The sequence below is a fragment of the Leucoraja erinacea genome, chromosome 28 (genome assembly GCF_028641065.1).
Source record: "Leucoraja erinacea ecotype New England chromosome 28, Leri_hhj_1, whole genome shotgun sequence".
NCBI lineage: Eukaryota > Metazoa > Chordata > Chondrichthyes > Rajiformes > Rajidae > Leucoraja > Leucoraja erinaceus.
The window spans coordinates 3003898-3020604 of record NC_073404.1 but is presented as its reverse complement, the minus strand read 5'-3'; positions in this window follow the sequence as shown (position 1 = coordinate 3020604).

Sequence of the window (16707 nt, the reverse complement as noted above, 5' to 3'; positions counted from 1 at the left end):
ATCTGGTTCTTGTCGACTCTTACTCGGGCTGGTTTGACATCGATCTACTCCAAACCATCACATCTGAAGCAGATATCCAGAAGTGGCAGCGCCATTTCTCCGCGCACGTCTCCCGTGCACGCCTTCTATCCGACAACGGCAGTCGGTTCACCAGCCAGCTTTTCAAAAGCTTTGCACAATGATGGGGCTTTCGACATATCACCAGCAGCCCTGAGTTTCCGCAGTCCAACCGACTCGCCGAATGGGCCGTACGAAGCGCAAAACAACTAATGGAACATTCATACCTTGCTAAATCTGACGTCTACCTGGACCTGCTCAATTTAAGGGACATTGCCAGGGATCCCATACTGGGTTCCCCAGCCCAACGACTGATGTCTCGCCAACCCGTGCTCCCCTGTCTGTTTCCCAGCAGCTTCTGCAGCCACAGTCCGTTCTCCACCCACGGTCCAGAAACAACTACAATTCAAGCGCGGTGCACAAAAACTTTTTTTATGACAAGTCCAGTAAGCCACTTAAACCTCTCTCCAGTGGACAGGTGGTTCACCTCCAGACCAACAAGGGCTATGGTCGTCTGGGTCACATCCACAGCCCTGCCAAAGAAACGCGCTCCTACTTGGTAAGCGCGGATGGGGCCATTTACAGACGCAACCGTCAACATCTCCTTCCTGTGAAGGACCCGCGTCCTGCGACTCCGTATCCAGAGGTTTCGCATTTTGTATCCCCTCCTGCTACCGATCCTGCTGCTCCACAATCAGAGGCTGTGTCCCCCGCGGCCTCTCCACGGCCTTCAGCGTCTAACTCGCGTACTTCACCACCTGCACCCGGCGGGTCCCTGGTTCCCTCCCCGATCACTTCACCTGTGAAAGGAGGAGATGTGAATTTGTACCGCACACGTGCCGGACGGGTCAGCAGGCCACCCATTAGATACGGTGATTTTGTGTAACCATTTATACTTCCCCATATGTGGTATTAATGTTCCAGCTAGTATATTGTTTGGTCACCATGTTCCCATGTATCTATGCTTTATTTTGTTTCTACAAGATGTAGATTGGTTATTCCCTACTAACCAATTGCAGTGCTTGTTAGTAGTTGCTCCGCTTATATGATATTTATATTACCAAGAGCTTGCTTATGTAATTCAGTCTGAGTAGCTGTTCGGTACTGTAACGTTCTGCAGACCAATGCTGTAAGTGGACTTTAATAAATATGTGTTGTATTTTGATGTGTTTACAATTCCACTTATTACAGCAGGGAAATCGAGGACATAGATCTAAGGTGAGGGGGGGGGGGGGGGGGGGGGGGGACAGGTTTAATGGGAACCTGAGGGGTAATTTTTTTTTGTTACAGAAGGGGGGGGGGGTGTATGGAACGAAAGGTCGTTGAGGCAGGTACTATCGCAACATTTAAGAAAAATGGGGGGAGGTGCATGGATATGGTAAGTTTAAAGAGATACGGGCCAAATGCAGGCAGGTGGGACTTGTGAAGATGGGACATGTTGGTTGGTGTGGGCAAGTTGGGCTGAAGAGCCTGTTTCCACGTTGTATCACTCTATGACAGCAATTACCTTTGTGGAACGAGTCTCCTGCTTCACCTCAGGCTCTTCCCAAGACAAATCTTCTCATTAAGTGCAGAGTTTGCGTTTAGTCGGAGCCTAAAAAATGGGCCTGATCCATGTCCTCCAGAGATGTAGCCCGACCCGCTGAGTTGCTTCAGCACTTTGTCCTCTACGCAGGATTCCATCATCGGCCGGTGCTGTGTTTACATTTTACTGTCTCCATCCATCACTTTGTGACCATTTGCAGAAACGCACAGCAGTTGATGTTGAGTGGTCATGCTATGCCAGGTTTACACAAACCATGCGCAAACACACACACGTGGACTTGCGCTAACTATGCTCCATGGTTACTTCATTATCACCGGTACCAAGATACAGTGAAATACTTTCTTGCAAATTGCACAGCTAGACAATCACCATACATGAACACAATCCCCCAGTTACGGTGGCGCAGTGGTAGAGTTGCTGCCTTACAGCGAATGCAGCGCCGGGGACCTGGGTTTGATCCCGATTACGGGTGCTGTCTGTACGGAGTTTGTACGTTCTCCCCATGACCCGTGCGGGATTCTCCGAAATCTTTGCTTTCCTCCCACATTCCAAAGACATACAGGTTTGTAGGTTAATTGACTTGGTAAATGTAAAAGTTGTCCCTAGTGTAGGATGGTGTTAATGTGTGGGGATCGCTGGTCGGCGCGGACCCGGTGGGCCGAAAGGGCCTGTTTCCATGCTGTATCTCTAAACTAAACTAATGCAAAAACAGCCCACTGAGTCCATATGCAAGAGGTGCCATTTTACAGTCCTGGCTGCAAAGGCCAGTTGCAGCCATCCGCTCATCCCGTGAACTGGCCTCCCTTACCTTGCAGGGCCCCCTTCAGCCCTTGTTCCCAGGGGGAAGCTATAGCGAGCCCACATCTTCCAAAATATACCTGTGACTTTACACTGATTCACATTCAACACGGTTCTAGTATCGTAACATTGTGGGTAACTTGTTGGACTGGAATCCTGAAAACCAGACTGCAAACATAGCAAAGACAGACAAAATGCTGGAGTAACTCTGCGGGTCAGGCAGCATCTTGGGAGAAATGGAATAGGTGACGTTCAGAACCCTTCTTCAGACCAAAAGACGGGCAACAGATGAGCTCAGGATTGATTGCAACCTTGTTGTGGTCAGGGAGCTTGTGTGTCTCAGTGACCCCTAGAGCGATGCCAGCGGGAGATTCGTCCTGTTAGGGTCTCCCTTGCTGGACAGGTCGGACGGCAGAGGCGAGATGAAGAGCGATCCACTGGTCCTCCAGGTTGGAGGCTGAGCACAGGGCTAACAACCCTGTCTCGTAAAACAAATATGTTACGGAAACAGCAACTGAAAGAATCAACACTACTGAGTGGAGGACCTTCGTTGCTGCAGGAGGCAAAATAGGCAGTAACTAAGTTAGTAAGTAAGATGACCTCAGGAAGGTTGGAGTTCATAATGGCACATTGTTGGCTGCAAAATAAATGCTAACGACAGGTCTACAAGGATGTGACAGTGGAACTGGTAGGACAACTGGGGTGAGGGAGAGGGGTGGAGGAGGAATGCAGGGATTACTTGTAATTGGAGAAATCAATATTCATACCACTGGGTTGTAAAATGCCCAAGCAAAATATGAGTTTGTTTAAGAAGGAACTGCAGATGCTGGCAACCCGCTGAGTTTCTCCAGCATTTTTGTCCACAGCAAAATACGAGGAACTGTTCCTTCAATTTGTGCGAGTCCTCAATCTCAGTCCCAGGAGAGAAAGGTCAGTATGGGCATCTTCAGTTCCTTCCTCCACATACATGTAGCGACATTAGTTTGAACCCAAGCATTAGAGCTCTGGAATTTAAGTTCAAGATGTAAACTTGGACAATAAATAATAGGAATGTTGTTCTTGAAACATCTGGATGAGTGCAGTAACCCATCTGGTACAATAATTATTTTGTCTAGGAAAGGAATCGTCTCTCTTTACCAAAGATCCTATAGCGGAGCAAGATAGACCACTCCTGCTAAATGCAATGGGTTGACGTGTAGTACGTAACGGAGCGGAACGTGGGCCTTTTTTTCATCCATTTCCGTAACCGGACCCTACCCGACTCGCAGTGTAATCAACGTTGCGGGGGAACAGTTTGTGTTAATAAATTAAAATTCTGAAAATGAGAAGATTTTTACCAAATAACTTTTATTTTTACGAGCATGTTTCCTTAACCGGCTTCAGTCTCCGCACTAGTATCTTTGGTCCGCTACGGGATCTTTGGTGCGGAGACGGAAACCGGTTACGGAAATGGTGCATAAAATTACCAATGAATCTGCCCATGACCATACTACATCATTTTCATCGAGTGATCTATCCTGCTCGCTGTAGGATCTTTGGTCTTTACTGGCTATGCCCTGTATGTGACCTCCATATACCGCAAGGTGCCTGATTCGGACTTGCCTCGGGAACTGTTTAGGATGGCTCTCAAGTTTGGGGAAATTAGGAATGTGCAGTATATCACTAATCAGGGACAGAATAAACAGAAAATGTCTATAGCTGCGAATGACCAGGTCTTAGTATAAAGGTCTAACAGGAATAAATACACTTGCATTTTACCCCCACCCCCCACCCCGAGCTCAATCTGTTTTTCAGTGCGAATTAAAAAAAATCAACAACATAAATCAGCCTTGTAATATATATAGGTATACCATGGACCAACAAAAACCAAAGTTCGCTGCACTTTTTTTTTTAAAAGCTTGGAGCAGTTTAAAAGTATCATGCCTCTGGATTCAAATATCAGACAAACGCCCAGTCTGTATACTGTACTGGAGAAAAGGAAGAGGTGACTTATCGGGCTGAGACCTGAATGAGTCTGAAGAAGGGTCTCGACCCGAAACGTCACCTATTCCTTTTCTCCAGAGATGCTGCCTGTCCCGTTGAGTTACTCCAGCTTTTTGGGTCTATCTTCGCTGTAAACCCGCATCTGCAGTTCCCTTCTACACAGTACTATCCTGATCTTTCTGACCAGAGTGAGGCCATACTCAAGCTGAAACAACAGCGCCTGGTATTCTGCTTGGGTAAATTACAGCCGAACTGTGTGAACGTCAACACCCAACACCATTTTTTGCTTCTTCCCCCCTTTTATAACCCCAGGGCCCACCAATTCTCTCATTATCCCCCCGCCCCCTCCCCCCACCATATCCCTCCTTCTGGCTTTACAGTTCCTTGCCGACCAACATGCCAGTCAAAGCTAGTCCAATTTGCCTGCATTGGGCCTATATCACTACGCTGCGTCTACATATTCCACAATATAACTTCCCTCGACCACTTTACAATGTACCACTTTCAACAAGGCCTTAGTATCATTACTCCTCAAGTATCAGCACTCTTCTCATCAACACCCTTTAGTCTCATTGTTTTCCTTTTAATCTTTGGCCTTTATCCACCCATCTGCCGATCTATATCTGTATCCACCTATCACTTGCCCAGCTTTGTACCGCCCACAGCTCCCCCACTATAATCAGTCTGAAGGGTCCCGTCCCAACCCAAAACGTCACCTAACCATGTCCTCCAGAGAAGCTGCCTGACCCGTCAAATTTTACTCTAGCACTTTGCATTCAACTCAAAATTCCAGCATCTGCGGTTTCCATACAAACTCAATCAATTAATAGAAAAAAAAAAGAAAATATTGTGCTTCCTGAAATCATCAGTAAAGTAAGGTCACAAATATGCAATTCCTGTCTTGCAGGTGAGAAAAAACATGCAAATTCTTGTAAAACTAAAAAACCTCAGGGAATATCATACGGACACACTAATTACTTCATTTATTTTTATGGACACAAAATGCTGAGGTAACTCAGGCATCATCTCTGGAGAAAGGTAGGTGACATTTCGGGTTGAGATTGTACTCCAGCATTTTGTGTCTATCTTCAATGTAAACCAGCATCTGCCTTTCCTTCCTAAACACTTCATTGTTTACCATGTTCCCGATGTTGGGGAAGTCCAGGACAAGGGGTCACAGCTTAAGGATAAGGGGGAAATCCTTTAAAACCGAGATGAGAAGAACTTTTTTCACACAGAGAGTGGTGAATCTCTGGAACTCTCTGCCACAGAGGGTAGTTGAGGCCAGTTAATTGGCTATATTTAAGAGGGAGTTAGATGTGGCCCTTGTGGCTAAGGGGATCGGGGTATGGAGAGAAGGCAGGTACGGGATACTGAGTTGGATGATCAGCCATGATCATATTGAATGGCGGTGCAGGCTCGAAGGGCCGAATGGCCTACTCCTGCACCTAATTTCTATGTTTACCATGTTAGTGGGATTACACCTAAATATTACATTCACTGATAATATTTGAAGTTGAAAATGCTTAAAGTGTGGTTTGATGCCATTTTCTTCTTATTGATCATAGGTATAAAAATTCTCATTTGGCTTATTAAGAGATTTCCTTCTCGGGCACACGGCAGCCACTGGTCTTACTTGCAAGTACATTGAGTTAGTAAGGCTTGATAAATTTCAAACACACTAAATCTATTCTGCAGTACACTATCAGGCGTGACCTACATGAATTAACTGTCTGCTTTTTGAAGGAGTGGCATTACAAATTGAAGGAACTCTTCCAATGACTAGTTGCACACAACATGGAGTTGGATAGGCTCCGTACACCACTAGTAGTTTAAAAAGGGGAGGAATATCAAACACCAATTTTCCAAGGAAAGATTGTTCCATAAAGAAAGGCAATAGTGGTAACAGCAATGCATAGAGCTACATTTAAAAATAAACCACCCACTTAAAGAGGTAGACAAAAATGCTGGAGAAACTCAGCGGGCGAGGCAGCATCTATGGAGCGAAGGAATAGGTGACGTTTCGGGTCGAGACCCGAAACGTCACCTATTCCTTCGCTCCATAGATGCTGCCTCGCCCGCTGAGTTTCTCCAGCATTTTTGTCTACCTTTGATTTCCCCCGCATCTGCACTTCTTTCTTAAACCCATTTAAAGAGTATCTGATAGCGTAATTGTTTGTTTGCAATGGTCCTCAAATTAATTGACAGGGGTGCGCAAACACGAATGTTTTACTGGTGTAGTAGCCTTTTAATCAGGGCAGTGCGTACTAGCACCATACGCATTAGAATTGTGGCTGTGTGAAATACTTGCTGGACAACTCAGGAACTGCAAAACATGCCAAGGTGAATTTCAATTAAGAATAACTCTTCAACTGTTATCATTGCGGCCACACATTGTTTCAGTAAAATCTACTCGTGACTTATTCAGAATACATGTATTTGTTATGAATTGTGCCCGAAAGTATCTGGTCTCCTTTCGCTGAATTTCTTCAACAACAGAATGGTTGAACACAAATTTAAAACCGATGCTTGGGATGGGTCCTATGGTCAATGGTCCTATGGGGGGTGGGAAGGACAGTGGGGCATATCTCCTTTTCTCTCTCTCCTTTCTCTTTATTCTTCTCTCACTTCTTTGGTAGTTCAGGGGTCTTTTCTTCTCTCTCTCTCTCTCTCTTTTGCATCTTTCTTTTTCTTCATTCTTTCCTTTTTTCTCATTTAAAAAAAATTTATGTATCATTTTATAAAATGTTAAAAATGAAGCTGTACGGAAATTGTATAACTCTCATGCCGATTGCTTTATTAGAAACATAGAAATTAGGTGCAGGAGTAGGCCATTCGGCCCTTCGAGCCTGCACCACCATTCAATATGATCATGGCTGATCTTCCAACTCAGTATCCCGTACCTGCCTTCTCTCCATACCCCCTGATCCCCTTAGCCAGAAGGGCCACATCTAACTCCCTCTTAAATATAGCCAATGAACTGGCCTCAACTACCCTCTGTGGCAGAGAGTTCCAGAGATTCACCACTCTTGTACAAAATAAATTAAAGAAGAAGAAGAAAAAAAAAGTATCTGGTTCGCACCAGCTCATTGGGTGGCACGTCTCAAAGTATTTGATCAATTTTCAGTTTCACGGACATCAAAATTACAGGGGAAAAAACCCCACTATTCAGCAGAGATACTAGATTAATTTGAGACCATTCACTTTTTTTTTTTTTTAAAAGGCAGAGGCGGTAAATATTCAGCAGTTCCATACATCTGCAGGTGGGAAAAATAATTTGGGGAATGTTGTGGTGCCAGAATTAACTTACCACTTTGATTAATTTATTTGTCAACTGTACCAACTTTCTCCAGATCAAATGTGTAATGGAGATGGAGATAAGTGCGAGAGGTGTTGTATTTTGAGAAGTCAAACCAGGGCAGGAATTTTGCAATGAATTGCAGGCCCCCCCGCGGAGTGGCGGTGCATAGTACCCTTAAAATGGCGTTACAGGTCAATAGGGTGGTCAAGAAGGCTTTTGCCACATTGGCCTTCATCAGGCAGGGTACTGAGTATGGAAGTTGAGATGTTATGTTACAGCTTATGTCATGACACTACTTATGCCACGTTTGGGGTATAGTTTTCAGTTTTGGTCACCCTGCTATAGGAAAGATGTTGTTAAGCTGGAAAGAGTGGAGAGAACATTAATGAGGATTTTACCCAGACACAAAGAAACATAGGAACATAGAAAATGTGCAGGAGGAGGCCATTCGGCCCTTCAAGCCAACACCACCATTCATTTTGATTATGGCTGATCGTTCCCAATCAATAACCCGTGCCTGCCTTCTCCCCATATCCCTTGATTCCACTAGGTCCTAGAGCGCCAACTCAAACAAGATCTATAGGTTGGGTAGGCTAGGACTTAATTCATTGGAGTGCAGAATGCTGCAGGGGAGGGGCGGTCATATTGTGGTGTCATTAAGATAGGCTCCTGTGCAGGAGCCTATTTCAGACACTGTAGTTGGATTGGGGTGGGAGGGAGAGAGAAAAAGTGATAGGTGGATACAGCTGAGAGGGATTTGACTGGCAAATAGACAGACAAAGGCCAGTGGTGAAAAGATCAAATCAGCATCTGCTTTTTGTAGGGACTTTATTTGTCTCCTGTTTGGCTGTGTCCATCATATTCACTGTAAGGTTTTCCATATTTGTGCCTCTCCTCCTCCTCCTCCTCCTCCATGGACTGGGGAGTCCTTCACTACATCGCATCCATTGAGGAAGTCCTTGACCACGTTTTAGACATTGCCCACATATCTGCCTTCATCCCCGCATCTGGGAGGATAGTTACCCTAGTCCTCCCATTCCACTGCGTCAGCGTCAACATTCAAAAGATTCTCCACAACTTGTGCCACCTTCAAAATGATGATACCACCAAATGCATCTTTCAAGGACCATTTCCGTCACAATCCCACTACCACTCCCACTCCCATCAACCATCGTTCTTTCCTATAGCACTTATTTTCACTCTTTCCCTCACGCTACCCAGGGACCCAATACTTCCCAGCTGAAGCAGCAATTCACTTGCAGTTCTTCACACCGAATGTACAATTGTTATTGACAACATGGTCGCCACTACATTGGGTCAGAATGGGCGACCATTTTGCAGAGCACTTGCCTTCAGGCTGCAGGAGCAATCTTGAGATTCCTGTTGTTGCCACTTAACTCGTTCACTCCACTTTCTCCGTGGCTTCTGCACATTTACAATGAGGCCCAACACAAGCATGTGGAGTCTACAACTTCAAGTAACTTGATTGTTCTGCCTTTATCCATCAACCATCTTTGATATTGGCCGTTTGTTCTCTTCCTATAGATGCAGCTTCATCTGTTGAGTACTTTGTAAGTATACCTTATAGTCAACTTCAAGAAAAAACAATTTTTGGAGCTCCTTAGTGAATTGGGTGTTTCTATGTAAAATGTACAAACTTTACAATTCACATTTGCATTGTATACCATTGAAATTAAAATAATTTATTTAATTTAAATAATCCGCATTGATCCAATCGCATTATTATACTAATTTTACAAATGAGAATTTTGTAGTAAGAGAATTGAGATGGGGAGATTTATGTAAGGAACCATGATTTGATAAGTATATGTACTACACTGTATAGAGTGATACAGTGTGGAAACAGGCCCTTCGGCCCAACTCGCCCACACCGGACAACAATGTCCCAGCTACCCTAGTCCCACTTGCCTGCGCTTGGTCCATATCCCTCTAAACCTGTTCTATCCATGTATCTGTGCAACTGTTTCTTGAATGATGGGATAGTCCCGGCCTCAACTACCTCCTCTGACAGCTTGTTCCATACACCCACCCTCTCTGTGTGAAAAAGTTACCCCTCAGATTCCTAGTAAATCTTTTCCTCTTCACCTTGAACCTATGTCCTCTGGTCCTCGATTCCCCTACTCTGGGTAAAAGACTGCGCATCTACCCGATCTATTCCTCATGATTTTGTACACCTCTAAAGATCTCCCCTCATCCTCCTACGCTCCATGGAATATAGACCCAACCTACTCAACCTCTCCCTATAGCTCACACCCTCTCGTTCTGGGCAACATCCTCCTAAATCTTTTCTGAACCCTTTCAAGCTTGACCATATCTTTCCTATAACATGGTGCCCAGAACTGAACACATTATTCTAAATGCGGTCTCACCAACGTCTTATACAACTGAAATATGACCTACCAGTTTTCACAATCGAAACTCTGACTGATGAAGGCCAAAGTGTGGCTAAAGCCTTTTTGACCACCGGAAAGAATCTCGACTGCTGCGGCTCGAGCGCCTCCCGGATGGTAGGAGGGTAAACACCATGCACCTGTACTCCTATGCTGAGCGCCCTCCGCAGACAGCGCTTGCTTTGGACCTCTGCTGCTGCAATTTTCACTACTCTCTGAGGCCGGTCGGAAACCAGTTGCCATACCACTATGCGATGCAGTTGGTAAGGATGCTCTCGATGGTGCAGCGGTAGAAGTTCACCAGGATCTGAGGAGACAGATGATCTGCCCTTGTTCGACATTCTAAAATGCAACACCTAACACTTAAATTCCATCAACCATCCCACCGCCCACCTGGCCAATCGATCCAGATCCGGCTGCAATCGTTCGCAACCTTCTTCACTATCTGCAAAACCCCAACTTTTGTATCGTCAGCAAACTTGCTAATCTTGCCCTGTATGTTCTCATCCAAATCATTGATGTAGATGACAAACAGTATTGGACTCAGCACCGACCCTGTGGCATACCACTAGTCACAGGCCTCCATTCTGAGAAGCAACATTCCACTATCACCCTCTGCTTCCTTCCATGGAGCCCATTTGCTATCCATTCAGCTATCTCTCCTTGGATCTAACCTTCCAGAGCAGGCTACCGTGCAATATACGTGCAGAGATAATAATTTAGGCCAATGAATTTAAAAGAATCCTTCACCCAGAGAGCTCAGAGACAAGAAGCTGGCAAAAGAGAACAGACAGGCAAGTTTGTTCATACAGAAGTGGTAAATTAAACTGAGTTAAGGATGAGACCCAGGGTTCACTCATGCACCGAATACAGAATCAGGAACTAAAATGGCATGTATCTGGAGGTTTCCGTGACAACTATTTAACCAATTGATATTTGGGTCCCAAAGTTTAGAAATGATGGTGAACAGCAACGGATATCACTCATTATAAAAGATAAACGAGGCAAATTTTCCTTGTGCAGCCAATGCAAAAATTACCCCTGGCATAGCCAACCAATTTGTACTATTTGGTATATATTAAACCTCATCTAAACTTCAAAGTAATTTGTTGGTCATTTGTATGGTGTGGTTTAGAGATACAGCACGGAGATACAACGGTTGCGATACTGTAGGTCCTTAAGGGCCAGTCTCATTTTCACGACCTCTGCCGAGTTTACCCTTGACTCATACTCGCAGCATGGTCGTAGGAACTTGTGGCATCAAGTAGGTCGGGGCGTTTTTCTAGCCTGATGAAAAATGTCCACAAGTAAAAAAGGTTGTGAATTAGGTCGTGAAAGTGGGACAGGCCCTTTAGGTAGTCATCTTTGATTTTATCTTAAAATAGTTACTTATCCCTGATGAAAATTAAAATATTTACACGAGGTAGTTGAAGCTAGATTAACACAAAGGAGGAAGAATTGTAAACACTAATGCAGTTGTTTAAAGAGGTTGGACAGAGAACCTACGAGGCATAATGACTGGCACTGACCTATTGATACAAATCCCACCCTTTAAAATAGCAGTAGAATATAATACCCTATTATACACCAGGCAAGATTTGCTGACTGAAACTACACAATAGAAATTAAATATTAACATTAATTTAGAAAAGTAGTCAGATCAGGCCAAGTCAAAGGGACACAGCAATTTCTGATCCAGCCACAAACTAATCTTTGAAGATTGGGTCATCGGATTGCGACCACTAATTTACCTTCCAGACAACTCCAACTTGCCTTTCAGCCAGGGTGATGCTTCCACAGAAGAGGGTCCAAAAATGATACTGGACCACGGCACTTAAGGCCCCTGTTCAGCAAGGGTAATTCTGAAAAGTGTGAGGGGCTTTTTCCTCCATTTATCGGGCTCTTTGCAAGCAAGTATATTCCATTTCCCTCTGACTTTCTTTGCTCCACAAAGAAACCCCCTGGGCAGTTAGCACATATTCTACATTTGGTAGAACCTCATAAGTCTCTGCATTCTTTTCTGCGCCAGCCAGCCTTCTTGGGTGTGGTGATCAAACACATCATTCAGCTGCAATACCACCAACAGTTTAGTTTGTTGACCTATTACACCCAACAGGCACGAATTGCACTTGCCATTATCCCTCTCACTATCTTCAACTGTCTTACAACTTTCAAGATCCCTGTCCCTCTATACATATACTCAGGTTTAAAGAAAAATCCTTATGCCTTGTAGGCTGCTTTCAAATTGCATTACTTCATACCTTTGATTAAAGTTTTATGCCCACCTAGCCAGCATATTAATATTATCTCTGCAGCCTGGGGTTATTCTCATATTATGGGTCTCCTATCTACTACAATAAATGTCAGATGAAGGGCCCAATGCTCTGACCTGCAGTATCCCAAAACAAGTTCTTGATCAATTGTGTTGCAATTTTAAACAAATATTTGTCCACTAGTTTTACATCCTTTTTTAAAATGAACAGCATGAACTGTCTTCATGACTTCTACAGCCAAAGCCATGTAAAATGATACCCTCTCAACCAAAGATCCTAGAATCTAGGATCTTTGCTCTCAACCAGTCAACAAACCAAGCAGCTAACACCAACATCAAGGATCACTTACCCTGATGATCAGATTCTTTCACTGGATGGATTGGAGGGGTGAAAAAGAAACCAAATCAGGAAAGATCAACCAGTTGAGACAACAGGCACACTAATAACTGAAATCTTCAGAAAATCACACATCTTATTCAGAATGCTGTAAACTTCAAGAATTCTCTTTAACTGCATTTCAGTATATTGTCTGCAAACTGTTGTGTAGGAAGAAACTGCAGATGCTAGTTTAAACTGGTTGGTCAGACAGTATCTCTGGAGAAAAATAGGTGATGTCATCGGTCGAGACCCTTTTTCAGCGAGTCTGGGGAAGGGAAACGATATAGACTGGGTTCAAGGTGTGGACTCTCATACATCGGCAAGACCCAATGTAGACCGGGCACTCGTTTTGTTGAAAACCTACTCAGTTTGTCTGGACCTATCTAATATCGTTGGATAAACTCTTTAATTCCCCGTCCCATTCTGACCTTTCTGTTGTCTTAGGCCTCCTCCGCTGTCAATGAGGCCAAACGCAAATTGGAGGAACAGCACCTGATATTTCGTTTGGGCAGCATACAGCCCAACAGTATGTGTATTGAAGGTACACAAAAATGCTGGAGAAACTCAGCTGGTCCAGCAGCATCTATGGAGCAAAGGAAATGGGCAACATTTGTAGATGCTGCTGCACCCGCTGAGTTTCCCCAGCATTTTTATGTACCTTCAATTTTCCATCATCTGCAGTTCCTTCTTAAACAGTATGTGTATTGATTTCTCTAACCCTTGCATCCCTCCCCCACTGAAGTCGTACAAGCTTCAAAAGCATCTTGTTGAGTCCCATTGCAATTCGTTTTCAACTAGCCCTCAACAAACAATGGCCTGTTTCCAATATCAGACACTTTTTTTTGCGTATCTCAAATTTCATTTGTTCAACAGTGCTCTCCATAATGTTTGGGACAAAGACCCATCATTTATTTATTTGCCTCTATATTCCACAATTTGAGATTTGTAATAGAAAAAAAAAAATCACATTTATTAAAGTGCACTGTCAGATTTTAATAGAGGCCGTTTTTATGCGTATTGGGTTAGCCATGTAGAAATTACAGCAGTGTTTATACAGCCCCATTTCAGGGCACCATTATGTTTGGGACACAGCAATGTCATGTAAATAAAAGTAGTCATGTTTAGTATTTTGTTGCATATCGTTTACATGCAATGACTGCTTGAAGTCTGCGATTCATGGACATCACCGGTTTTTGGGTGAATTCACTGGTGATGCTCTACCAGGCTTGTGCTGCAGCCATCTTTAGCTTATGCTTGTTTTGGCTGCTAGTGCTCTTCAGTTTTCTCTTCAGCATATAAAAGGCATGCTCAATTGGGTTCAGATTGGATGATTGATTTGGCCACTCAAGAATTTACCTTTTTTTTTGCTTTGAAAAACTCGTTACTTCAGTATGTTTGGGATCATTGTCTTGCTGTAGAATGAACTGCCGGCCAATGAGTTTTGAGGCATTTGTTTGAACTTGAGCATATAGGATGTGTCTATACACAGCACTTGTATCATCAATAAAGATAAGTGGGCCAGTACCTTCAGCAGCCATACATGCCCAGGCCATAACACCTCCACCATGTTTTACAGATGAGGTGATATGCTTTGGATCTTGGGAAGTTCCTTCTCCTCCATACTTTTTGTTCTTACCATCACTCTGATATAAGTTAATCTTCGTGTTATCTGTGCACACGGACTTTTTCCAGAACCGTGGTTGATCTTTTAAGTACTTCTTGGCAAACTGTAATCTGGCCATCCTATTTTTCCAGCTAAGCAGTTGTTTGCATCTTGCAGTGCAGCCTCTGTATCTGTTCATGAAGTCTTCTGCAGACAGTGGTCATTAACAACTCAACACCTGAAGAGTGTTTCTGCTCTGGCGCAGATATTTTTTTATTAGAGAATTCTTCTGTCATCAGCTGTGGAGGTCTTCCTTGGCCTGCCAGTCCCTTTGCGATTAGTAAGCGCACCAGCGCTCTTTCTTCTTAATGATGTTCCAAACAGTTGATTTTGGTAAGCCTAATGTTTGGCTGATGCCTTTAAGGTTTATTCTTATTCCTCGGTCTCATAATGGTTTCTTTTACTTTCATTGGCACAACTTTGGTCCTCATGTTGATAAACAGCAATAAGTTTCAAAAGGTGGTTGGAAAGACTAGGCGCGGAGAGCTCTCTTATACCTGCATTAAGGAGGTATTTAAACACACCTGTGAAGCCAGATGTCCCAAACATTATGGTGCCCTGAAATAGGGGGTACTATGGACAAACACAGCTGTAATTTCTACATGGTGAAACCAAAATGTATAAAAATGCCCTTTAATAAAATCTGACAATGTGCACTTTAACCACATATGATTTTTTTTCTATTACAAATCTTAAATTTTGGAGTAAAGGCAAATAAATAAATGATGGGGTCCCAAACATTATGGAGGGCATTGGACATCTCTCATTTCCCTTTCCCCTGACTCCGTCTGAAGAATGGTCTCGACCCAAAACACCCACAACCTGTTGCCTGGATGTCAAAACCTTGCATTGGAATTAAATATTAGTGTAAATCCATGCTTCCAAATACCTGTTGTTAATGTAATGGTTTAAACGTTGGATGATTCAGATAATTAAGCACCCGCATGTATTCAAATTCAATCATGGTAAATTTGCAAATAAACATGTTGGCACTTTATTAACTGGCTGTTTTACAATTGTGCTTTCAGCTGATAATCAAGTCTCAGCCAACTTTTGCTTTAAAAAATTCTTCAAAGCCCTCATGAAAAAAAATGCACTCTTCCAGCATTACTGCTCAAAAACAGGCAGCTCCAGTACACTTCGTATCGACCTACTGTCAAACTGTGTAGATTCTATCTCTTGTGGAGTCCCTTTTGTATTACAATGGATGGAACAAGTCTAGGCAGTGGAAGAGCAAAATATTAGTCGGACTTTTCAAATGTTTACAGCATATCTATCACACATACAAAATTTAGTTGTGACAAGCATCAACCAATATCAATTTAATTGATAAAAGTACCTACTCGGGGGACTTGTAACCACTTACCTTTACATTTTATAACTACAATAGGGGATGTTAATATGGTTTCCAAAATATTGCATTGAAGTATAACCCTCGGATGCAGTATTGTGCATGCGATTTGATTATAGCCACTTGTGCATGTTGTTTTAATAGCAGAGTAAAACGTTTCATATCAGGACACGAAGATTGCTTGGGCTGTCCAAATATTGTGGTGAGTTATCTTCACTATGAATCTGTCCATAGATACCTTTTTGCTCATAATGCTGGTCAATCTTCACCAGCTGCAAATCATCTTTCACCGAATTTGTATATTGGAAATAAAAACTGCTAAGCCCCCTGAAATCAGCTTTTGTTACACTTTTTGGGGAATTTTCCCCACAAGTCTTCAGTATTAGGTGTCCCCTTGATTGTGGGCACTGCACAAGGAACTGCACATTGCCCAAAAGAACTTCAAGCCGATGGGGATCAAATTAAAGGCCATTCCCTCTTAGAAGTTTAGGATATACGGTGCAATTGGAAAAATTGAGAAAAAGTGCCAAGAAAGACTACTGCAACACGCCTTGAAAGATTTAATGTTCCCGAAAAAATTGTCAGTACTGTAGTGCAATACTCCCTATCGCACGTAAAATCAAATGTCAAAGGATCCAGCTTTCCATTAAAAATGAACAATGCAAATTGAATTCTTCACTAATCTGAATCCAGGCAACCCTTTCAACTGTTCATTAACCATGTTGCTTAACCAGAGAGATTATCGATCTACCTCACTACCAGCTATCCTTCTAGATGTGGTTCTTTTCCTGGCAACCAATTGCCGTTATCAAAATTCTCACAATTGTCAATCCATCAGTGTTAACGTCACCATGCATCAACTACATGGAGCACATATCAGGTCATCCTCATCCATGACACCTGCAAAAAAAAAGTCCCAAAGAGTAAAACCACATCATACATTTGT